This window comes from Zootermopsis nevadensis, unplaced genomic scaffold (assembly GCF_977971745.1).
Source record: "Zootermopsis nevadensis isolate Lab colony 2312 unplaced genomic scaffold, Znev_1.0 Znev_ptg000001l, whole genome shotgun sequence".
Lineage (NCBI taxonomy): Eukaryota > Metazoa > Arthropoda > Insecta > Blattodea > Termopsidae > Zootermopsis > Zootermopsis nevadensis.
In genome coordinates this window covers 12,748,369-12,775,274 of record NW_028259133.1, presented here as the reverse complement: position 1 = coordinate 12,775,274, position 26,906 = coordinate 12,748,369, and the positions used below count along the sequence as shown (strand labels likewise).

The window sequence follows — 26,906 nt, the reverse complement described above, 5'->3', positions numbered from 1 at the left end:
AACGTCGTTTTTAATTAATTTAGGATGATAGATAATGTTCAAAAAGTTTGTTTCTTAAACTTAAGATGGCTTTGACATGAGTCAGGGGGATGAACTTTCTTCTTGTAGTAGGGAAACTAGAAAACTTGGAAAATGCATTTTCGGCTCGATGATTGCCAAGATAGATTTACGTCGTTGCATTTACGGTTTGGTTTCAGGCTTTCCAGGCGACTGATGGGACAATTCCTGCAAGAAATTAACCAACACCCAGAGCAGCTTATTTCCAACGACTTTGTCTCCGCAGTCCTAAGACAGTTTGAATATTGGCCCGATTCTTGATAACGGCATGATATAATGTTTAAAAATAACAATTTCTTTATCTATAGCCAAAATTTTATTTATATAAACTACGACGTTTCGGAAGCTTTTTCCACTTCCATCTGGTATCTACCTTGGACCCCTTTAGACTAGCTCAGCTCGAACAAGGGGTAGAGGTTTTACGAGTGAAGTATTTCTTCGCAAACTCAATACCTGACACAAAATCACAAATCCTATTAGACGTAATTTCCATCTGGGATTCGTGGTGGACAAAATGGCACTGGGACAATTTTTCTTCCGAGTTCTTTGTTTTTAAATATCAAAACCACTCCACAGCTGCTCCATATTAACTCATGTATTAATAACTAGGGGATGAACAAAGGACCTGTTAAGACGCCCAGATTTACAAAGAGATTGTCTCAGCACATAGTAATAATAATAACAATAACAAAACGTAACTGGAAATAAGAATCAACTACAAATAGTTGCAGATTCTTGTTTTAGTCCTGGTCAATTTGTTGTTGGCGCTTGGTCTCAACGTTAAACAACTTTCATGTATATCAAAACCATACGAAATTCGTACTGCAAAAGACACATGTAGCTTAAAAATAACAAAACAAAACGAAACTCAGCTGTTCCACTGTTGACCATATGTAGCAGTGGAGCTGCGAATAAATACGATCTGTCACTGGAGTTGTTTGTACAAATGGTCACAATGTGTACACGACACTTAATTAGGGGCCGATAATTAATTCAAGCCATGAAATCAGCCAATATGGAATAACAACAAAATTAAACCAGGAAATCAACAAAATTTTAGGTACCGATCCAGCCTAGTTCGGATTAATGTTTCAAAAAATATGTTAATTCACGCAAAATTTTCTTTACATTTATTTTTTATTTAAATCGCTGTTCAGTGATATTAAAGAAACTGCATTGCTCTTAAGTATTTTCATTTCCCAACACTGAAAGAACAGAAGGAAGTTACCGTTGCTTATTCTTAAAAATAACCTACAACTTGCATTCGTATTAGCTTGTAGAACTGTCTCAACCCTTTGAAGCCGAAGCTCGTCTAATTCGTATTTATAAATTGAGTCCATACCGCAAAGAAAACACAACGCTTTACCACAGCAAATTAAAAATGCTGTAAAAGAAAATAATCACTGTTTACATTAAGAACCATACAAGACGCATAAATATAAAATATAAATTGACTCTTCCAGCCTGCTCTGTGACACTCGAGTCAAGGTTACTAGGTTGCTGCTCACGTTAGTTGCGCAAAAACTGTGCAAATGCGAACATTTTCTAACATTGATACAGAAATAGTTTCCTAATATTCGTGAACCATTTTGCAATTTGCATAATGACTAGGACACGTGTTTGCGTGTATGTGTGTGACGGGGGTGCATTATAATTTGCAATAACCTAACCAGAAACGCAAGAGTTCGTCTCGGAAGCCTAGGTAGGTTATACGGAACTAAAGCTTGAAGGTAAGAACTTACGCAACCAATTAATTAAATGTTTCATGTGGCTTATGCACGCGATATTAAACACTTTATATCATTAACATTGCCATTTGTAATATACATTATATTTTTAATTAATAAACATAATATAATTAGTACTGCGTTGGGTAAGAATTGAGGCCACAAGCAACACTGTTAAAAGGAATATGAAAAATGTAGAAAATTAAGACACAATGTCATTAACTATGGGAACTTTAAAGAAATACGAGTGTCACACAACTGGCTGAATTTTCGTTTAGACAAACTAAACCTACTGTTTATGACACGTCATATGTCGTGGTAAAATATATTTCTTTGTGTGTACAATACATGTTACTTTCAAAATATGTTTTTAAAACATACAAGCGAGTTTAAATTAATATCACACAACGAATACAAAACATAATAAACCGTCTTTAATATCACACAATTAAGAATTTGTATAATATAATTTATAAAATATGTGGCATACGATTCTTAACATAACATATCAAAATCACTGACAACCGTTTATAGTCAAATACACAGTATCACAGAGTTCTGCTAAATTAACATTCAACTCCACCTATTAAGCAATTAATTAAGTTGTACCACTAGAACAATAGGCTCAGCGAGCTGACTCTCGTTGTAAATTGGCAGAAGATTAATTGAAGAACAAAGATGTCAAAGAATTTTAATAACGTCATTATTCATCTAAATATTTTCAGAGTTAATGAATAAGGACAAAAGATCCGTATTCATTAATTAGTAAAGCTTTTAAATAATCTAAAGGCAACTCATCTATTACATCCATTAAATTCTTGAAGGCGTTACACCTTGCCCTAAAGACTTAAGGGCCGGTCTGGTATGGAAAGAGGGAAGTGGAAACGGTTCACTGCACTGGATCGATACATATGACACCACGTGTTTCCAATTACGTTTCATTTATTACGTCATAGGAAAGAATACAGCTTAATGACAGCGATGGATGCAGGATAAACTCGGGGATATTTTAGTCTCTCTGCAGAGCGCCTACGATTCTATCACAGTAGTCCTTCCTGCCAATTATGTCGCACGTGCTTAAAATTCGCCGCCTCTGTTCGTCAGCTTTTCGGACATGAGTCAGTACTGCTCTAAACTCTTCCACGTTTGGGTACTTCAGATTTTTAGTCGTTCTTCGCACAACGTAAACAAAATTAAAATACCGGGCCATTTCTATTCGTCCTTTCCCATGCGTCATTACTGAATAACTGATCAGATATCGATTGTTTGATACCGAGAAGCTGAAAGTGGCTCAGCTGTCAAGAAATTCCCAGCCTTTTTGTGAAACACGAAAGTTAACTACCGTAGTGAGCCAGTTGAATACAATTCATTGACTCATACCCTAAATATATGAGCCGGGATAGCTCAGTCAGTATAGTGACTAGCTACGGGCTGGACGACCGGCGTTCGATCCCCGACGGAGGCAGAGGATTTTTCCTCTAGCCTCTGCGTCCAGACCGGCTCTGGGGCCCACCCAGCCTCCTCTACAATGGGTACCGAGGGGTCCTTTCCCGGGGGTAAAGCCGGCCGGGGCGTGATGCTGACCACTCACCCCCATCTAGTGCCGAGGTCAAGGAAGAGAGGAGCTATACCTCCACTCACCCCAAACGCCTACATGGTGTATAGTGGGACAAACTTTACTTTACTTTACTTTACTTATACCCTAACTATTTAAGTTATAATTCAATATAATCCTTCAATCTACTTGTGGAACTATCACGTGTCTGCTCTCGTCAGGTCTCTGATTACAGCTTCGTACGTATTTCTCATTTCCCAATGCATGCTACATGTTCCGTACATATCATCTGCCTTAATTTGATCATCCTAATGCTATCTGGTGAAACATTTAATTTATAAAGCACTTCAATATGGAATAATCTCAGTATTCCTGTTTCTCCTCTCTCGGGAACAAATTTTCCTCTCAGGATAATTTTTAAACTCCTTCGATCTGTGTTCTTCATGTATAATGACAGCTAATGTTTTGCCTTATATAGTCTATATTAATATTTAGGGCAGAGACAGGAAACCATTCTGAACTGTTACGGCAGCGTCACAGCTAACGAGTAAGTTAGCATACGACATAGTTAGCGAGTAAGGTAACAAGCGACGTAGTTACCAAACAAGGTAGCAAGCGACACAACTCTTAATTGAACGTGATACCGATTTACTGGTCTCTTTCCAATATATGTGAACTTGTAACGCATTTTACGAATTTGCTACCTTCCTTCATGTTAAGATTCTGTCCTGCATTAAAAGTAACGCTCAAAAATGGAGAATAGAAGAGAATGATATATTTTCTGTCTTCACGTTTCGTCAATGATAAGCAATTGTAGAGGTAATGGTCTGTGAGCGATAAGGTTTCGTTCCGCTAATTAAACAAGTATACAATTAGTCCCATCTGTTGCCATGGTTACGTTGTAGCAATAAACACTGGATTAGGTTAGGTTAGATGCACGTATGTAAGGTCAGTTGCATTTGCGTGTTCGTTGACAACAATAAAATACAATCTTATTTCCCATCTTTCTAAACGAAACAAAAAATCTACTGCAGACTTCGTGTCTGACAACGCAACCCTGCTACCCCTCCCATAAACATGGGACGCGTATATTACTCGTTACTGTAGACTCGGGTAGAGCTTTCACTAAAATTAAACCACAACGCAACAGACCTGTGTTGTAAATAGAGGCTAACTTGTTAGAATAACATTAGTAATATTACAGAACGTTCATTCAGTTCAATTGGTAAATTAACCTCTAATGAAATGCATGTCACTGAAAATGGCCTATATGTACGTAAGAAAAGTCACACAACATTGAACAAGCTCACCTGCTGACAAAACAAACTACCCACGACGCAGCTATTAAATTAATTAGACAAAGACCACTTAAATTCTTCAAAGATAGATTTAGCCACGAAATTATTTTATAAAGAATTTTTACTAGTATATAAGTTGAAACAGTACTTCCCTACTAAATCAAATATAAATGACACGAGTTTTTTTTCATGTTTGGATACCATTGTGTCTTTATCAGCTTACCGTTCCTGTACACAGCTATATTTTGTACTTTTGTTTGTTGTTAATACGTCCAGTGTATGGCACGATAAACATGAAGTGTATTCCAGCCATAAATTGCTTTAATGTCAAATTACTGTTTGCCACTGAAAGGACATGCCAGTAACGAACAGGAACATGTTTTCAGTGTTCGGGAAGATGGAAAGTAGGAATTCTGACATGTAAAATTCGAGAACATGTAAAAACGCAGATTACACTTTTTTTTCCTTTCGAGCAAATATAAGCGAAGAATAATCCATTCTAGCATTTTAAAATACAAACACAACACCGAAGAACCATGAAAGCCTTTCTACAGTGGAAATATTCTCGTATTCATTCTCGGATCAGTTTTATTCTTAAAGAAATTACTGTCGGCCTCCTTATAAAGAAAAACAGGCTTATTATACGTCCGTGAATTTGCCTCCCAACAAATCACAGAACATATTTTTGCACAAACATTATCAAACTAGAAGAAAACGTGCTTTGTTATCAATAAAACAACATGGCGATCCATTTACAGTGCTAGAGGGCTAACCCCTGTCGGCTGTTCGTGATTAAACATATTCTCATCTACTTTCTATACCCAAGGTTGTTTCTAGATGTCGTGTCTTTATCAGTTATTTAAGTCAGGTTTGAAGAATAAGAACTTAGGATATTTCAGAACCGATAACAATGTGCAATGTCACTTAATTATCAGCGCCTCATCCAAGGTACGAAGGCATAGTAACTAAGTAATTAAACAGCATTTCGCCACTATTCGCTTAAGAACACAGATACAAATGCTGATAAATAATTTTTTACAAAAATAAATAACATAGCATTAGCAAGCGACAGATTCAGGCCATGAAAATGTATTCACTTGGGCATTCGAGATGGCTTATGTTACAGTTAAATTTTAAAAAAAACGCTGTGACAGTGTCAATTTAAGCATTTTCAAATATTATTTTGTGAGGTAAATATTTATCTATCCTCCATGTTTGCTTTATCCATTCACATTTCAATTAACGTAATGCTTTTTTAAGTCGAACATTTTTAACTGTAATTCTCTATAGTGGTTATCTTCTAATGTAATTACAAATATTCCGTCCAGTCTGTAAACCTTCGGTTTATTTCAGAAATACGTTTTATAATCCTTTGGGAATGCTAGTGACCAGACCGGCACTAAATAAAATATAATGCGTCACAAACAATGTGCCTCAAATATAAGTAAAGAACTCTTTCAGAAAAACAAATTTTCCAAGAAGGTCGGTAAAAAAGTTACACTGAATTTTGTTGTATTTATCGGATAAAAACAATAAAGTTTATTTTAGCAGATCTTCACTCCTGTAAAGAGAATGTATGCGTTAATGAACGACATAAATGTTATAGTTGTCACTTTATTAGCTAAACTGAATGTGAGAATTTTAATTTCTCATCATATTCCTACCTGGAGATAATTAAATCACAGTACATTCAACTCAGATCTTAGTCAGTATAGTGACTGACTACGGGCTGGACGATCGTGGTTCGATCTCCGGCAGGGACAGAGGATTTTCTTATAACCTTTGCGTCCAGACCGGCTCTAGGGCCCACCCAGCCTCCTATTAAATGGGTACCGGGGGTCGTTTCCCGGGAGTAAATCGGGTCTGGGGAGTGATGCCGACTCACCCCCATCTAATGTCGAGGTTAAGAATAAGTAGGAGCTATACCGCCTCTCCCCTGTGCGCCTACATGGCGCGGAACGGAATGGCTTTAGCTTTACCTTATACATTCAACTCAAGCAGCCTAAGTTTATGTGGCGAACTTTCTATCAATTGCATTTCCTTATTTTTAAGACCATAAATAAGCTAATTAATTATACATTTCCTATTCTTACCGCCACCTGATTATGTCCGTACTGAACACCGATACATCATTTTCAAGAATTAAGCTGTCAGTATGTTCCAGTTGAAATTAATTTCATATTTTGGCCTGACTTCTCTCCATTTTACACGCCACGGTTTGGGGTCCATGTTCATTCATCCTTTCCGGTTCTAGCCACTTCTTTTGATAGATTTTTATTACTGATTTATGTATGTACGCCAGTGTTGTAAATAACACGCAGAGTTTTGGAAATATTTAAAATAAATCTTTAAAGACAAAAAAACAAGAAGGTTCATATACAACGTATGACGTCTATGTATGTATTGAAGGTTAGCGGGAATAGTGTAATAATTGCTTTGGAAACTAAGAATGAAAAAGCCCCAAAGAAGAAAATATAATTAAATTCATTTATTTAAGTGTTTGCCAACAGGAAGAAGCCAATATGTATAACAGAGAGTAAATCATAGTAATGCAAAAACAAAATACTAAACGAAAAATGTAGTCACTGTATATTAAATAAATAAACAATAAAATAAATGTTATAAATAATAAGAACAACAATTATTAAAGAGAGAGAACATAATGATTAAAGAGAGAGAAATGTGTAGGGAGGCGTGGCGTGTTGGCACTGTGGTGGTGATGCTCCTATGGTAGAGGGTGATGACGAAGCGTTAATTATTGTGGGGATAAGCGCGTTGGGGCAGGTATTAATGAGGATGAGGGCTGCGGAAGAGTGATGCTGCGGTTTGTGGTAATTGTTTACGTAACCTAAACAACTGCATATGGACATCCCCAAGTGTTATTTATCGCAAACTTACAACGCATGACCGTTCCTTGTTTGTCAGTATGTCTGTCAGATATATATGATTCGATTTTCCAGATCCTGCACGACACAATTAGCAGATACAATGTTTTTATGGGTAATATACAGCCTGTTTCAAACAGTCTAAACCACAAAGACAAAAGAGCCGGAATTGGACTCGTAAAGTTAGCAATACATGCGACTGAAAGAAATATTTTTTGTTTGAATATCTCACACTCAGTAACCTACAACGTGGCATAATACTGTAAAGATAAATTAAAATAGAATTACAAATATTTCATAATTAACCAACTAACACTCTGACGGAATAACACGCAGGGCCAACAAAGCTAATATCAGAGTTCTCCGTTGAACACAAAACTGAGCCAGTTCCATCCATCTACCTGATCTTATTCTACCCAACTTCCATCCTATCTCTCAAAGATCCAACACCAAAATTCTGCACGCATTCAATGTATCCTCCATCCTAGCTACAAACGTAATGACCACTGACTTCTAGATTTCACTGTCTTAACAACCGAAGGTGCCCTGTATAGGTCACTGAGTACAGTGCCTTGTTATATAACATCAGAATATTCAATTGCTTTATTTCTTTCTAGTTCCTAACTTTTCGCCAAACATTTTCTTCATCTTCTTTTAATTATCGTAAACTGATTCTTTACAGAACAGCACAGATTAACAGGGCCTTTACTTTGCATAACAAACTGACCAATAAATGCATTTTTCCGTCATTTCTGACGGGAAACTTTCTAGCAGGCATATAAAATAATATTTCCTCATCTAACAACACCACGACTATAACTCACTGTTGCACTAATGTAGCACGGGAACGGGGCCATATGTTTTGTGATGTGATGACGTGAGCAGTGGCAGCGTTCAGAAAACAAATTGTGAATACAATCGTGTTCAGTCTCTCGCATCGTTCACCGATCATTCACCGCAAACGAGTTAGAACGGCATATGAAATGCATTACATCGAAATTATTCACGATTGACATTGGCTTAAAATATATCTATGATGTAGAATTTACATGGGCCCCATCTTCAAAAGCTGCAGGCCATGTGAAGTAATAAAACAACAATACGCGAGGTTTAACAGAAAACTGTTCGGTTATAAAAGATGCAACAGATATAATACATTTCAGAAACGATAACACACATTTCAGTACATAACTCTCGTTATGAATGTATTCATTTTATTCGTCTACGTGTTCATAAAACCAATAATGCCTTCATACTGAATCACACGTTGGTGTTCAAACACTCCCAGCCACATTTGACAACAGACCAGGTTCTCGTTTAAATTTTAACCTTAAGAAACAAACACCTCAACTGAACTAACTCCAGGGGGAGAGAGAATTTTTTTAAAGTAGACAGGTCACTAAATTATCAGTCTACATATGTAAAAATGTGGAGTTAAATACAATTAAAATACCTAAACATCCGAAGCATTAGTATAAAGTATTAAATTAAATAATGTAATGTTTGTAACTTATTTGCTCGTGTGGTAGAATTTTTCTAAGTTCTTACATCAGTGGTTTTCAACCTTTCTGTGTTCGAGTGCACTTGAGATATTAATTTTTAGGGGAGAGGGCAGAGCAGAATTAGAATAGAAAACTAACATTTATAATAAAAGTAGATAATTTTTTTATAAATTCCACTTGGCTTGGTCCCGCTTGTACTTTCTCTTTTGTTAATATTTTCTTCGCAATTTTCACTTTTTTGTAAAAAGTGTCAATTTTTAAGGATACTACACGAAATAATTCCGTTTTTCAAAGGAAACGTTTTCAACGAAGGGCAACACCAAATTCACTACAATTAGTTTAAGAACCGAGAGACACAAGCGTAGATATTTACTGTTAGTGGCAGATCCTATACAGAAACGGAGTCTGAACGAATTAATTCGCAGCAAGAAGCGGGCTGATGTACAATTACAGCCATTATTGTAACACCACCACCAATATAAACTGTTGCTATTGGTGTAATTAATTTATGCTTCCAAGTTTAATGGTATCTTTTAATTATTAAAACATACTCAGTTACGGATAAATATGTGATATTAACAATTATTCGATTTTTTTTAAAATTTGTATACTTAATTTCACATAACCTTTCTTCAATTCAAAGTCTCGCGGAACACTAGCGTGCCGCGGTATACAGGTTGAGAACCACTGCTCAACATGCTCTGAATGCTAAGTTTTCTAAACGATGGACTGGAAGAAGTGGACCAATACTCTGGTCTCCAAATGTCCAGATCTGACACCACTGTTTTTTTATGTGCGGGTGTACGAAGAGACATTGTCCACGTAGAGAAAAACCCTGATTTACGCTACCAGTGAGAGACAATTTGTGCGCCACTCTAGCGACACTCCAGACAAGCTTCGTCGTACCTGGGACGAAATTTAATACCTCTTGGATGTCTGCAGGGTTACACACAGCACAAACTTCGGAAGTTTCTACAGATATTGAAAAACTACTTTGTTCTGTTTCATATTTCAGGTCTTATTGCTTCTTGAACCCAGAGAGTTCTTTTCCACCGGCTCCTTACAGTAACAAACAAGGATCATTTTGCTGCTAAAACAAGAAAAAGAAAATATATGGGGAAATAGCTTACACACCCATTGGATAAAGATATTCCACATTCTTGTTTCTCTTAAAACTCTGCCGATAATAAGCAGGCACAGCGGTTGAGAAGTTAAAATTATTTTTTGTATTTAAGGTTCAGAAATTTGCTTGGCGATCAGCTATGTTGCCTGAAGTTCTTACTGTTTTACTCAGACACGTCCAGGCAAACGCTGAAACAGTATTTTAACAAACCATTGTTATTTCTTTCTACATCCTTCCCACTACTTGACGCTGCAGAGCGAAACCAGTTCAGAGACGGTCGTCAAATAGAAGAATAATTAATCCAAATGAACACAGTCCCACTGTCAAAATTATAAAAACGAAATTCAAATCGTGTATTCAAGGTTTATCGTTCCAATCACAATTTCAAAATTATCTTTTTGTGTTACTTAATGTAAAATATTAATTACAAATATTTTATACTTCACGATATCGGAATAAACACCTCATTTTATTTGAGGTCGACAGGACAGGAAACTGGCCACCTTTTATGGAACCTAAATATTCATCAACATGTTCACAAGTGCCTGCGAATGGACCAGATCCTGAACTGGACAAATCCGGAGACTATCAATTTACATTATCGACAGATGTACACTTATTGAACGAGAACGTGCTCAGAGGCGTTGTTGCAGGATATTTAACATTGCGTCAAACCTAATACGGTGTATTCGCACCTATCATTTTTTTTTCCTACAAACTGCATTCGAAGTGAACGTATTTCCATAAACGTTGGTCGCTAGTTCTCATGTAAAATACTAATACAATAATTTCGGACTTTTTGTTAACCAATTTTGTAAAATTATTAACTAGCTCTTTTTCAGACATTTTTTTTTCTAGACATATCCGTCTGTCACCGGTTTATAATTTGGACAAAATATTTAAAAGAGATTAGGAACTTCAATAATAATGATAATTAATAGAAGATAGAATCTTACACTGTTATTAAATAGGCGATCCCTATGCATTATCCAGTTTTGTTAGTAACAATTGACATAATATAAAGAGTTGTTACCGTGTTACACAAGTTGGATAAATCACCGAATTGACTTTTTAATTACTACACGAAGAAACAGCGACTTAAATTTGAAAATAATTTTGTGCAGTTTCTTACATCGACAATTTTTTTATATTTTTAGATAAATTCGGCTTGCAGGGGAGATTAAATTTTTGTTTTAATTAAAATGACTGCATTTTCAATGAGTAGAGTGGGGTGGATTGTTTATTTCATATATCTTGATATATTTATTTATGTAAATAAAGGCACGAAAATTAATTTCACATTATGCTAATATAACTACGGTCATATGTAAAATAATAATACCAGCAAACAAAAAAGCTTCATAGATCACATAGAATTATTCATTTATAATATAACAGAGTCTCAGACAGAACTAACAGAGCCTAATATCGTAAAACACACATTTCCAGTTCACAAAAATCAGATAATGTTAATATTTTACTTAAAAACGCAAGTTTTCAACAATACAACAAAATACCAATTAACCCTAGTTCACTGATTAGATTTCTGAGCTTGGGGGCTGAATCGTGCTACAGTCAGAATGTTTGTGTTGCTTTCATTAAATATTGTGTTGTGTGTTGCAGCTAATTTTGTAGTTATATTAATATCACCATTACGTTTCATTTTTAATTTTACAAAAACTTATTAAGTAAGCAAAGGTTCTGTACAGGCCTACGACAAATATTTGTTAATTTTAAATTTATAAATAATATTTCGTTCGTATTTATAGCCCCAATAATGGTTCATTTGTCAATACTTTAAAATTTAAAGCTATAGAAACTTTCTGTACGGCTGCCATTTTTTTTTAAATTTTACAAAAAATTCGTTGATAAAGTTGCGTATTCATACATTATTTCAAGACCCTACACTAAGTGACATTTTTGTTACTTTGATCTCTGTGCATTAACCAAACTATTAATAACTAATGTAGGACATTAAAACTTACAAGGTTGTAGTGATGTCCAATGTCATACGTCCATACCAAATTTAGAGAAAAAGTGTCAAGTGATTCAACAGTTAAAGGCTAGGGAAAAAAACGGAAAACACAGTGACCTCATAGGACCTGTTGTTTTTTGATTGAGAAACGAGTTTAGGCTAAAAATTAATGACCCCGCACACACGCCAACACGAACTGTTTTGCTATAATGTTAGAAAGTAAAAAATGTTCGAGATAAAGTAAAATAGCTTAAAGGCAGCAGGTGCAGTGGCTCTATTTGCCATATTGCTCATACAATACTCGTCTGCCTTTTCCAGGTCACTGCAGATCAAGTGATCACTTAGTCACGCCAAAAAATGTTCTTAAATGCAACAAGGACGTTAGGAGCAATTTTGTCTTTATACATTTTTTTTAAATTTCACCTACAGGTGGCACAAAATAATGCTTTCTCACAGATTTTGTCAGAAAGTAAAACAAATTTTGTTTCGTTAGCAAGAGCAACGGTGTTATAAGTATATTTATAGGCCTAATTGTAAAACTGACTCCACACAGGATACAAATAATCTACCAACATTTGCTTCATATCAAAGCCACGAATGTATGCAGCGAGTCACTTCACTAATGAATCAAATGTGATTACACAGAGACAATACATTTATCATTATCATTATTATTAAAAATGATTAAACGCAATTATAATTTTACCGGGTGACAGAGACAGAATACAAATTCATAATTCATATTAAAATGCACAATAACAGAAGTTATTTCGAATAAAATTAGTAATTATTTCTTTAATGGTCTTACCTGTCTGTACTGGATACTGAAGTTACCTTCAGTTCTATTTCAGAAACAAGAATGACTACAAATATCGCAACCACTCAATTTATTTTCTGATTTTGTTTGGGAACGAATATTTTTAGTGTTTTAGCTTGAAGCCATTTATAGGAACAGCAGTATTATCTTAAAAGTATTACTTTTTGTTTCCTTCATTTGCAGCCCAACGCAAGATATTTTTATAAATATTTTGATGTTTATAGGGACAGGGAAGGGAACGTGCCGCAAAACTATGAAATACTCACGGAGGTTACCAAATTTTGAAAACCAATAAAAGAGTTATAACATCCTACCCTGTAATTTTATAACTCTGTAAAGCAAGATCTTGTACGTTCATGAGTATCAACAAATTTTACTATTTTATGAAAAACTGCCTATACTCTGGTTAAAAATGAAACATGGCAGCCACAGTTTAAAAAAAATATTAGCAATCAATTATTTCAAAGAGACTGGATTGTCTAGTAAAACAATTTCAGACAAGTTTATCTAAGATCATCAAAATACATTATTATATTTCCAAATGAAAATCACCCAGCGATGTAGACATGATACAAGCTCATAACAGTTAGTGCAATAAAATGGAATTAGGTACGTTTATTTTATGATGGTATAACATTACTTCTGGATGAAATAAGTAATGAATCTTTCCATTGTAATACATTTATTGGTATCATAGACAATAGCTTTGAGAAAGACGATAGAATACTGGCACTGCAGTTACTGTTTCAGAGTTCAGTACATTTCATTATCATATGCAAATCCATCAATACAGGCCATTTACATATCAGTGTTTACGTCATAGGCCTGCTCTATGCAACAACAATAGAAATTAAACAAAAATATAAATTATTACACTATATTTAGCAAATTTAAATGAAACGTACATGTACTGAATTTATTTCATATTTACCTTCTACAGCTATAAATGTAAAGTTGCACCGTAGTAAATGTATTCCCACTTAAATGAACTGTTTCATCCCTAAAACGTAACATTATCTTGTACACCGCCATTTCATGTTCTTACTTTGTTCGTTTTAATATTATTTCGTATATTAATGTTCCATATACCAATGTGTACTATGTAGGATTTGAGGTTTTACAGCGGTGATTATGAAGATGCTTGTCTTGTGGGTTGTTGCGTGCTCTGGAAGTATACCGTCGTTTCGGAGGTCCTTATTGCCTCCATCATCAGGGCGATGAGTCACCGCCCTGATGATGGAGGCAGAAAGGACCTCAGAAACGTCGGTAAACTTCTACCAAACTACACGGCCAACAACCCAGAAGACAGCCATTTTCTTAATGCGTGCTATATTTCTCGTCCATCTCATCGTTCTCGCCTTGTTCAACCAATTACTATTATGTGTATGAATCTACTCCTCGTGACCCTCGTCTCCCGTCACTACCTTTTTTGCAGTTAAAATACATTTCTAATCATTCAGTACTCAAATGAACCTCATCTGAAGAAGACTGTCTTCTGGGTTATTGAACCTTGAAGTCTGGTAGTTTACTGACGTTTCAGAGAGACTGAATGCCCTGATAATGGAGGCAGCAAGTACCTCTTAAATGTAGGTAAAATTCTACCACAATACACGGCGCAACACCCCTGAAACCTCACAAAAACGTCTTCCCGTTAGGCATTATGAAACACCAGAAAAACTTTTTTACTTTCTACCAGGTGGTCAACATACCATTTTTCTTATAAATTTGTGGACATATTACCGTCAGAGATTGTTGGATGGAATGTAAAGTGGCTGTTATATTCCACTACATTACGGAATATTTATACTGCAGACAATTACAAAGAACATTTTCCAACTTTCTTGAACATGTCTTGCGGCTGAACATAAAAGCGTACTTAATGGAAATGTCAGAAACAACACATTATTAGTTGAAGAATCCATTATCTAGTACGTGAAATTTATACTGAAAATATATTCTGCTATTTTTTAAGTTAATTTAAGTTATTTTTTAAATTATGTTAATTTTATGGTCACACCGCGTCGCAAAATTACTTTTTCTTATCAGTTATTACACACTGGACATTTCCCGACTTTATTTTAAGAGTTAACCAATGTGTATTTTGCTCAAAGGAAACTCATATGCTGAGGACTTCTGCACCTACATATCCGCATATTTCATCTCCGTAACTAGTGTGTCTGTCTGTCTGTCTAGCCACGTGTGACGGTGTTTCTAAAAACAAGGCAACAAGTACTTCTACGTGAATAACTTCATCGCGTTACTACTTTATTAATTTATTACACGTTAGGTTCTCACAGCTTCGGGCTTGAAGATGACAGTCTTTGGGATTTTGCGCCGTTCAGTTTCTACCAGACTGCACCGCACAACATCCAGGAGACAGTCGTCTTTGACTTCATTCTTCCTTGGTGCATGTACAATAAATTTAAGTTCTGTTCAAGTAATTTGTCGATACATAAGCCATGTGGTCCTTCAGGATTAGAAAGAGAGAGGTCAATTGGTGCAAGACCGGGAATGTGTGGCAGGTGGTCCAGACTCCCTACTCTGGATTCCTGGAGGAGCATCTGGCTGAGCGGCAATTTGCAACCGACGGCTACGTAAAGCACATTGTCGTTTCCTGGGCTAAATGCCCTTGATACAGATTTCCTCCACGTCGGATTAGAATCTCTGGTGTCACGGTGGGACAAATGCTTAAACATCTTTGGTGATTAGGGGGAGAAGTGATGTGTACCAAGTCTTCTTATGTGACATAAGTGCATGTAAAAATGAAGTTACGAATTTTCAAGAAATAACATCAGCACAAATATATTCACATCGTCAAACAGAGCATTTTGAATGGGAATTTATTTATCTAGTTAATCGACAATTCTGCCACAGTGAAGGCTGAAGTGTAGATGGAAGACTAATAGAGATCCATCAAAACCAATCTTAGAAAAAAAATGGTATAATGGTATGGACTAGGTTCAACTGAATGAGAACAGGGATTAGTGACAGATTTTTGTAAACAAGATAAGTAGACGTTGGGGTTCTATTAAAGACTGAGAAATTTTTGACAAACTGAGAGCCCATCAGCTTCTGAAATGTTCGTGTTTCATAGATATATTTAATTAGTCGGGAAGCATAGCAAAAAATAAATCGCAGTATGGGTAGCCATTTCAGATAACGTTTTGCTGTCACAATCCATTGCACCTCTCACATAAAATCACGGAATTTTTGCACTGTTAAATCCAAAACTGTTACAAAAAGTATCAAAGATTCATAGTTGTGTTGTTAGCAGTTACGTCACCATAGACAGTAGATGAGTAGCTTCAAGCTCTGACCCTCTCTGTTACCTTGTGGTACAAGATGGCGCTGTTAATATATCAGAAAAGATGAATACTTCCAAAAAGGAAAAACACTTTCGTATTCGGTAATTACAGATGTTAATCAATCTGGGAACACGCATGTAACAAAAGAAACGAACAAAGCAAAGCGAACTTGCAGAAAGAAGCTTCTTAGTCCGCTCATACTCTGAGAACGAACAGAGTTATTACCCAGTAAGATGGTCCATGCATTTTTCAATGCAACGTGACAGTGATCCGATACTAACGTTGGTCCCTATGCTGGAAGAGCGACTCTCAATTTTATGGGATTATATTGCAGAGGACCCAGGTGGCCGTGGTCATAGGGTTTTCATTTTTTTATTTATTCCCTTGGCGGGGAATAAGCATGTTGTATTAGTTTGAATAGTCTGCTGTGTTACATATGACAAGTAGCACGGTGTTCCAAGCTAGCTTGTCAATAAAGCAGAGCTACTGTGAAATTCTCGGAAATCAACAAATGTGTATATCAGTTAAAAAGACGCTCGGCACGAGTTCATTACAACGAAAACTGAATAAGATCTTGTTCATTACGGGCTATTCATTATTATGAAGATTGTGTAATTTAAAACATGTATTTTTAAGTGCGCACACAATCCTGCGGAACGCGCATTAAATTAGCTCTGTCCACGTGTCTGTCTGTACGAATGCAAAAACTCCAGAGTGGCCGAACGCTTATTCACAAAATTGGTATTGTGCAGTTTTTTTTTTTGGGGGGGGGGCTGTCTACTCACTTCAGTTTCCACATGATTCGGACAATTATAAAAACAAATTATGACACACGAGCAATATTTTAAGTAACCTTGCTCTTATTTAAAGAACACTAAGGGAAGGTTCTAAGCCTTATCTTAACAATGTAAATTTTAACAAATCTAAATATGATAATATTAAATTTTATAAGCAACTACAAGCCCTACAGTTATGAAATTCAGCATGAAGGTTGTTATTGCTTCCGTGTATTTGCTGACTTAATTCTACAGTTATTTACTTGTTTAAAGCAGAAGAAGCCACACTTTGACGGAGAGAAAAGTTGCTTTGTCATTGGTGGAAGAAGAAATATAACGAAGAAAGAGGGAAAGAAACGGAAAAGGGGAAGACTGCACACAAATTCCGATTTATAACTAATACAAAAATACTATCACGGAACTGATTTATTATCATTACAAAATGCATGGTACACGTAGCATCGGAGAAAAGGGAAGGCCCCGTAGCAGTTTTACTCCCAGGGCTACCAAACAAGCCGACTGAGCGGGCGATCTATCTATCAATCAATCAATCAATCAATCAATCAAAGACATGCAAACCTCTTAGGGCGAAAGAAACAAAGATGATTTTCACGTTCTGAACACGCTGGCAGCAATATAGAATGACATGCATTAAGAATGTCGTCACACTTAGAAAGAAGTCCCTTGGCTGTCTCACACATTTCCAACATTACAACAAAGAATTCATTCCTTCGCAATTAATATTTTCTTCAAGAATCTCCATCTTTTTAGGATCATTCGCAACAAAGTGACAAAAATGCACCTATTAGCTTTGTCACTGATGTCAGCCTGTCAACAACCCGTGAAAAAATCGAAAGGATTTTAATAAAAATTCGATAATAGGGAATTTGTCTACACTTTTCAACGTTGGTTAACATCGGGTAATGTTAACTAACATTACACAAAGATCTACAATTTGCACAGAAAAAATAAACACATTTTACTCCCAAAATACACTTTCAGTAACTTCTGTTTTTTTTAAAAAAATAATCAAAGAAAAGGTAATTTTATGCCTTATCATTTCATAAATTGAAAAACGATGAACCGATTTTGATCAAATTTTATATTGACGGTCACTGCTCATACGCCCGGTTTGTTTTACAATTTTATTACACAGCATCACAAGTTTGGCATTCACGAACTCAAAGTGAGGATCAAACAAAAAAAAATTCAAGCGCCAGAATTATTAGGTGACGCATGCACGTTGGTTTTAGTAAAGGTAAAAGACAAATCAGCCTGACACCGCTTAAGTACCACGCCACGAGTACGTATTGAGAATATGGTGATGAGGCTCCACGCATTCTCCAGGGAATTCGGCCGGAGGTGAGCGGTAAGCTTCACGTTCCGACCGCTTTTCATCCGGCAACCATTCCTTTATTTAACAAAAACATAATTCTGACGGTGACGACTCTTGCAGCAAGAAATGTAACGAGGCTACGGTGGGGTCTGGCGGAGTCTGAAGTTAGCCGGTGAGTTTCATGTTGGTGCGTTTAACAGGTCTCTGGCTTGCACTGTTTTAATTTGCTATACATTTTAAACATTCTGCAATTCATTGCGATTTGCCAAGATGATATTACAAAAAAGTGATATAAAAAGTTGAAACTCGAACTCGTATTTACATCAAACAAGTTTCATGAGATGGATTATAAGTTTGCCATGTGAAGCGGTTTAAAAAGCTGAGCACAAGTCAACATAATTTGAGTTTGTAATTAAATATTCGAAAGGCAGAAGAAAACTATGACGATGAATGATTATTGGTGGTTTCAATTCCACTACTCCGATGGATATTTTCGAAGTAAAAATTCCAGAATATGACACATACTCATCCCTGGTCTTTTTATTCACAGTCCTACAGGTTGAAAATCGTTGAACTACAGAAAATATTTCCTCCTCCCAATTTAAAACGTTAACATGTACGTGAAATACAGTTTTAACCACCTAGTTTTCCTAATAATTTAAAAATTCAACATCATTTCGTCTCCAGTTCACTGTACGTATCTATAAATCAATACGCACGTGGTACGCCGAGTTATAAACATCGTAAAATTGCAGGTTATAAGTCTGCTGAACAATTTTCATATTTATGCTGTGAAAAATTTGAAGACAGAGGAGAAAGATCTCGTGTCTGGCGTGTTTGCCAGAATATAATATTCCTGATGTTCTCTGCAGTATTTTCAGTGAGCCTTGAAGCTTGTTAAAATAAATCATCCTTTGACTTCTTTATACACATTAACAGCGCATACAGTAAAAAAGAATGCAGCTTCTCTCGACAAGACATGTCAATGGAAAGACAAAGCTTGGACGTGGAGGTCGTGAGATTTATGTCTCCGTTTTGATGTGCTTTCGTTCAAAGATTAGATTTTGAAACTTAAGTACAGCGAGCACTAAATTCTGTGTTATATTATTCTCTTTGTCTCTGGTTTTATTTCTCTTGGACCGTTCCTCTCCCACTTTCTCATAATACAAATATCCAAAATAGAATTTCACGTTGTTGTGTATTTAGTTCCAAGTTCCTCTCTTCAGAGTTATAATGCATCTTCTCATTTTCAAAGATAATGTATTCAGGACCAGTGCTTACAATCTCATATATATATATATATATATATATATATATATATATATATATATTTATATATTAGAAAGCTTTTTTCTGTATTCAAAAGTTGGAGAAGAGATAAGGGATATTTTTAATTCATGTAAACAGAGACAGACTAAGACTCAGACAAATTTCGTAGATGTAAAGTTTTTAAATACCAGTAGTATTAACAGAATTATTGTAGTGAACTTGCAAAAAGATTAAAATACTTGTGCAAAAGGGTGAAAATTTTAAATAAGGAAAGACATTAACGCTGTGCCAAAAGTGTGTTTATACCGATTAATTAATACACAGCCGTTATAAAGGTTTTTTGCATTCGCTGCGTCATTTATTCCAGTTGTCTCTGGATGCTGTATGTTTGTTCCTCTTTCTTTGATACTCAATTAACCACAAACTTCGCAACATTAAAATTCGTTATTTAGCGCAAATATAATACATGGATCGATCGTATCACATCTGAATTTGTACCATTCGGTTGCAAAAGTACTTCAAAATGTCAATGTTGGAACAAATGTTAAAATTACCTCGAATTTCCAGCATTACTTACTTAAAGCGTGTGTTCAACAAGCCTGACATGTGATTTCGAATACACATTATAAAGGTTCTCGTATGAGATTTAATTACTTTCCCGGCATCCAGGACGAATGGTCAGCCCTCCTTCGTATTCAGAAAATTCCGGGTTTAAATTTCAGTCACGACATCGGCTAGCCCGGCAAAGACTTTCCATATTTTCCTCAGCCCCTCCGGTAACATTCCTGGATATTACCTTATATTATTTTATATCCTTGCCTATTCATTCCTTCACTCGATGTTATATAGCGTGAACTGCTAATTATAGTAGGGAGATAAAGTAAGAGGTTTAATACGTTGCTCTAACTTTACTGAAACCTTGAAACAAACACGAAGCTAACATGAATTTAGGGATTATTGTTCTGATGGAATACGACACAAAACGTAAGTATGTAACTTGTCTGCAGGGTTCAATGGCTGGATGCTGCACTGTAACATATTCACTTCAGTCTGTTAATTATGGGATTATTATAGAAGGGGGGTGAGTATTCATACAGCTTAATAATGACTTTACTCTTAAAATGTTTATGTCTTCTCCTTATGGCTTGTCTCAATGAAGAAGGCAGTACAGCCACAACAACACACATTCGTATTCAGGGCGATCTTCTTCGGTACTTTATATTCTTCTGACAAAGCGTGTTTAAAGAGCTTTACTTCAGCCAGATACAATTAATCCTCTTAAAACTGTAATATTATATTTATGTGAAAAGACCATACGATTGGGGAAGAAAATATATATAGTCTATATAAATGTATTACATCCATTTCTAAAGTATCTTGCGGCTTTTATCATCGGAAAGTTCTTTTCACTTTTGTTGAGTGGCGTAAAAGAAAAAAAAAATGACATTCTCTTTTAATTGGGTAGGTTCAAGAAAGCAACCCGCTCTTGTACAGAATGCCACAAAGCAATTTTAATCCCCACCAAAACGTCGTCATCAACTGAGAATTGGAACAGAAGAGAAGCGGAAAGCGAATCATAACCTCAAAGCTCAGCAGCATCGGGCAGATTCTTTGACACAAGAGATGGCGCTAGAGGCGTGCCCCCAAAAGATTGTCGCACGCATGAAAATTGCGTTCTCTTACTATAATCACGCATGGTCGAGAAAGAATCCCTCTCTTCCACTGGCAAAACTTTGAAGTTGATTTTTCTTTTAACATTTTCCAACTACAAAGTCATGGCACACAATTCGCATAGCTCACAGCCATCACTTTTCTATCTAAATCCTTACGATACTACGTACGTTTGAATTTGTTAGAGAACAGTCTAGAGCGACGTACAAACTATTTATTCTTAAAAAGAAATTATACTGTAATGTCACCTTTCAGTAAGTACTGTATACAAGACCAAATAAAGAACTTTACCACAAGAAAACAAACAAAACACAGAGGATTAAAAGTATCTTCATGAAATGTGCTCACAACGATACTAATGATCTAGTACACAGTATCGATATTCCATATGGAGACGCATCGACACGTGCTATTCAAGAATTACTGTTTCATATATACACATATATAATTACAAATGATCAATAAAAGTAACTTATTTTGGTGTATTGTAAAGTCGCTTGGTTTATATTAAAGATTTGGATGCATAAGAAAAGCAAAATATTAATAAAACAGCAAAAGAAACATGAAGATATGAGAGATACAAACAATATGTTATGATACAAAAACTAAAGATATCACGAGAGTTTACCGCCTCCATAATTAGGGCGTCCTGATGATGGAGTCAGTAATCTGCTTTGAAGCATCGGTCAAAATCTACCAGCCTACAAGGAGCAAAACATCTCAGAAGATAGCCATTTTCAAAATTGCATAATCACATTTCTATATATTTTTTCTGACAAATATTTTTCGTTTCCTGAACTTTTAGAACTCAAACCCCTTTACCTTGGCACCGGCGAATTTATTTTAAGAGATGCAGTCATCAAGACAAGCCATATGCACTTTTAGTAGTTGTATTAGTTTTTAGTAATTATTATTTTATTGGAATAGTGTGAAGAGAATGTCTATATTCAGGCGTTAACAAGTAAATCAGAATATCTGCACTGATCTGGGTGGAATTTACCGCACTTCATCGCAATCAAACTCATATTCACGATGCGTTGGGTGTATAACTTATACAGCAACCTAACAATAACATGTTCTGGTTTCTACACTTGAGAGTCGAGGAAGAAAAATCGAATTAAGAAAATAAAGATAAGGGAATACGCAGATATCACTAAACAACTAGGAAAAAGATAAAACAAAGACATAACATACCAATGACGATCATGATAATGATAATAATAATAATAAAAACAATAAAAGTGACACCAAAATAATTTTGAAAATTTTCACTAAATCCACTTCATTTATCAGCAGCAGACAACGATCCCCAGCATGAACTATAATTCAATTTCAGCGATGTAGCTGGGGTTTATGGCCGCCTCTCCAACAAACGAGACTATAAAATGGCACAATAGCTTTATGTAGAGCTTTCCGTTGGCATCTACAAAGTGAAGTAATGGAACACGGTTTCCAGACGAGAAAATGAACACGAAAGAATATTTCTAATGGATGTGGGTGATACACTTTCAGAAGTAATGGAGTAAATCATATTACAAAGAAGGATTCCGTCCATACATCGGTCCCAGGATCTTGGACGCCTGCCTCACGAACAGAAGGAAGAACAAGAAAACTAAGTACAGACAGAAGTAATGATCCCATTACTAATCCTAAAGTTGTTCAACGTAACACGAGCATTTGATGAAGACAGACCAGCCGAGGATACAAACAGGTGGTATGAGTAATGCTAAAGATTAAAAAACATACAGGAAGTGCGCCAGAACTTGATACGAACAGAGCATTCATCACGTAGCAGAGAAATCAATAAATATGCCCGAGGGATTTTTTTGCTAATAATTTGCTTTCCTCTCTTACAAGATATAATGGCTGCAGGCAGCTGAAAAATATACTGGAGAGAACACAAAGTTTGGTCGATTTAAATTTTGTCCGATAAGTTTTATAAAACTTCCAGTCATGTGCACTTATTTAAAATTATTTACATCTTACACGGAGTTGTATGATTGAAGAAATGTGAAGTTGCAAAGTTGTAGCTTAAAAGTCCTCCGACAAGTTTAATAAAGACTGAGAAATTGAAATTGAAATGTGCGGTAACATTATGACGACTGGTAGTGGCTTAGTCCTTCCTAAGAAGCGGACAGTCGATCAGCTTAGCAAGAAAATATGAAGTTAGCTGTCTTCTGGGATGTACGAGGCTCGTCCTTAAAGTAAGTTTCCCTGGAGCCGTTTACAGAAACAAAACACAATTTCGTGGAAATATTTATTGCAACAGATACAGCAAGTGTCCAGCTATTTTTCAACATATTCGCCACCGGAATTGAGACATTTGTCATACCGTGGGACCAACTTTTGAATACCTGTGTCGTAGAAGTCTGCCGCCTGGGATTGGAACCACTGTGTGACAACCATCTCCGCCTCTCTGTCATTCTCAAAACGCTGACGCTGACCGGACAGGAATTTCTTGAGGTGTAGGAAAAGATGGAAATCACTGGGAGCGAGGTCCGGGCTGTAGGGTGGATGATTAAACACCTCCCAGCTGAACTCCTGCAGGAGACTTGCTGTCCGTCGAGCCGTGTGCGGCCTAGCGTTATCACTGACCGCACTTCACAGTCGGCGGGAGCTGGAATAAGAACCTCCATCTTCAACAGCTGCAACGATGCTACTGTGAGAACGCGGGAAGTACCGTTAGTGCATGCGCCATGCTACGTCATTGCTCTATCACGTACGCACAGTCGCTTCGCTCAATATAAGGTTTGCTAGCTGTGGGACGAGTGGGAAACCTACTTTTGGGACGCGCCTCGTAGCACCGCGTAGTCTGGTAGACGTTTCCTGAGGTTTCAGAGGCGCTAACTTCCTCCATCAACAGGGCTTGTTATGGAGGCAGCAAACATCTCTGAAACGTCGGTACCCTTCTATCAAACTACACGGCGCAACATCCCAGAAGACAAACATTTTCAAGAAATTCTTGTTTTTATTATAATGAAATGTTCAGTACCGTGTTAAAAAAATCCGCCAACTACACACCAGTAATTCTTTAGAGAAATGGACTGAAACCGTTGCAAATATATAGACACTTGATACTGGCCTGACTCAGACCTACTTCGTGTATCACAACACAGAGAACACAAGCTTCAGTAGAATGAATGCGTACCTTGAGAATCTTACAAACTCAGGAAGGTCGTAACTAATCTAACACGGGTTAAACCTTCACCTGCAAGTGGTGTAGGATATTTTAGTTACACAAATGCAAGATGGAACACCCATTACATAATAAATACTAATAAGCCAATGCGACTGACGAAAATACAGAAAAAAATTAACAAAGTAACTGAATTCATAAAGTAGACCCATTTTTGATAAACTGACGTTTTCTTAGCTGGTATAGAAATCTGATTCAAGTTAATTGTTCTAATTAAAGATCATTCTGTCGAGACCCGCGGGTAATGGGCCTTTTATTTACAATCAAATTATGTTCCACATGCTCTTACGGTTGAGTAAAGATGAAAATCTTTATCTGAATGTTTCAGCGACATACGCCAAGATTTAAATAGGGCGAAAGCAAGAATAAAACCATGTAGCTGTGTTTATTATATTTTCCTTTAAGACTGCAACTGATGCTATTTGATAAGACAGAGAGGCATATATAACGTGGTAATTTAAAAATATAGTCCAACTTCTTCAAAAGAAAGACACGTGATTATGTTCCATTAATATCTACATGATAATGCAGGCAAGCATAGTCAAAGCTCTGTTTTCGAAATAACGTTAACTTAAAGATTTCTGTCTTCTGTGTTGTTGCGCTGTGTAGTATGGTAGATATTTACCAACGTTTTAGAGGTCATACCGCCTCCGCAAACAACCCAGAAGACAGAAATCTTCATACTCACCGCTGTGAAAACCTCAAATCATAAACGTTCATTTATTTGTAACAAGCGAAAATAATTTACTTTTTGGCAGTCTACTACTATTTATCGATTCCGAATTTACGATCCTGTTCTACCAAGTTGCAATGCCGTGTAGACTCTTATGGAGATAACGTTTCGGGGGAACACACTGTCTCAATCTTAAGGATTTAACTTCTCCAAGCATAAGACACCATAGGCATAATTATCAATATTTAGTTTTAAAGGGAAAATCAGTGCTTTTACCAAAAAACAAAATTAGAAATATTTGGAATATGGTATAAAGAAGTAGCTGATTGTTCACATTTATGTTAGCAGTATGTTTGCTTAGAAACGGTATTAATACAAGAATTTAATAATAATATTCATTTTATAGACGCAGGAAATTTTGGCATGCATGTTCACTTAAAGAAACTAACTAAAATTATCTGTAAATCAAGCATCGAATTTTTTGCTACATAATGACGATGAAGTTAAACTTTTAATGTTTTTATTCCTGTTTTATCTCTCCTCCTTGTCGAGTACATTTCGATATTCCTTTGTTGGAAGTTCCATCATACGTACGGCGCGTTGCCATGACATTCACAAGGGAAAAGGTTTTTGTTCCAGCTGCTGTGATTCCACAAGTTTCGTCGTTCTTTTTTAAGCACGATCACAGAATACCCCGGGGGCCTCGTCTGACGACGGATACCGAGTCCTATCTCATCACCTCGTTTTGTTGTTATTAGCAGGAAAAACGTGAAACTGATCGTAACAATTAATTAATGGTTGAGTGCGTTGTAATGGTCTTGTCGCTCTAAAGTCATTATTCGGCTGTTCAAACCTCTGAAAGTAATGAAAGAAAATAAACACAGAACAGCTTGTCCAATAAAATTACTGATTCATGCATCTAACGAAGTTACTACGCCTAAAATTCCGATATCGTCTCTTTGTTTCAAGATTTTTTTAAAATTTCCTACATTATCCGGTAATATTGTCTCTCAATCCCAAATATTATCTAGCATCTTATTTTCAAACACCCTTAATCTACGTTGTTCTTCATTTAGGATGAAAGACACAGTTTTCTACCCATATAAAACTTCGATGTCACCGTATTTATGTATTGACGTTCCTACTTTATTACCTACTTGTTTCTTTGGGAAGTTTAATTGCCATATTAAAAAAATAGTCCACACAGAATACGTAACCGTAAAATTAAATTCTTATAACAAAATAAAGAAGACCATTTGAACACAGATTGAATTAAATGTGACCTGAAAATGTTATTTTCTTATCTCTTAAATTTTACAGATAATCTTCTACAACATTATTAAGTATGTATAAAGCAAATGCAATATACCTTCGGATAAAATTATTTCCAACCTTGCCAGCGTCTTACATAGAGCAGTGAATAACCTACACACCAACTCCATTCAATCTGCTACTACCTTACTTTAATCTTCTCTGGAAGCTTCTTTAAAATACTGCTGCAATAAAGCCCGATAAACACAGGGGGATTTATGTTAAATGACACTTTCGGAGGAATTCTAAAGCAATCAATGTTTCGCTCTGGTGTACAGGATTCATCGCAATAAAAGGGAGCATGGAACGACACAGGATAAGTTACAACCGGCTTCTCTTTAGACGTCAACAGAATTATACCTAAAAGATCACTAATTGTAAGCAAATAATATGTTAGGGACAAAGGACTTGTATCAGTAAAGCAATGCAA

The 26,906-nt window shown here is 36.0% G+C and overlaps 1 protein-coding gene across 7 annotated transcripts in view; it reads right to left on the bottom strand.

Annotated features, from left to right (window-relative positions):
- Positions 1-26,906, bottom strand: part of LOC110829529 (uncharacterized) — a 475,337-nt gene that overhangs the window by 83,011 nt on the left and 365,420 nt on the right. The gene's annotated exons all lie outside the window — the stretch shown is intronic.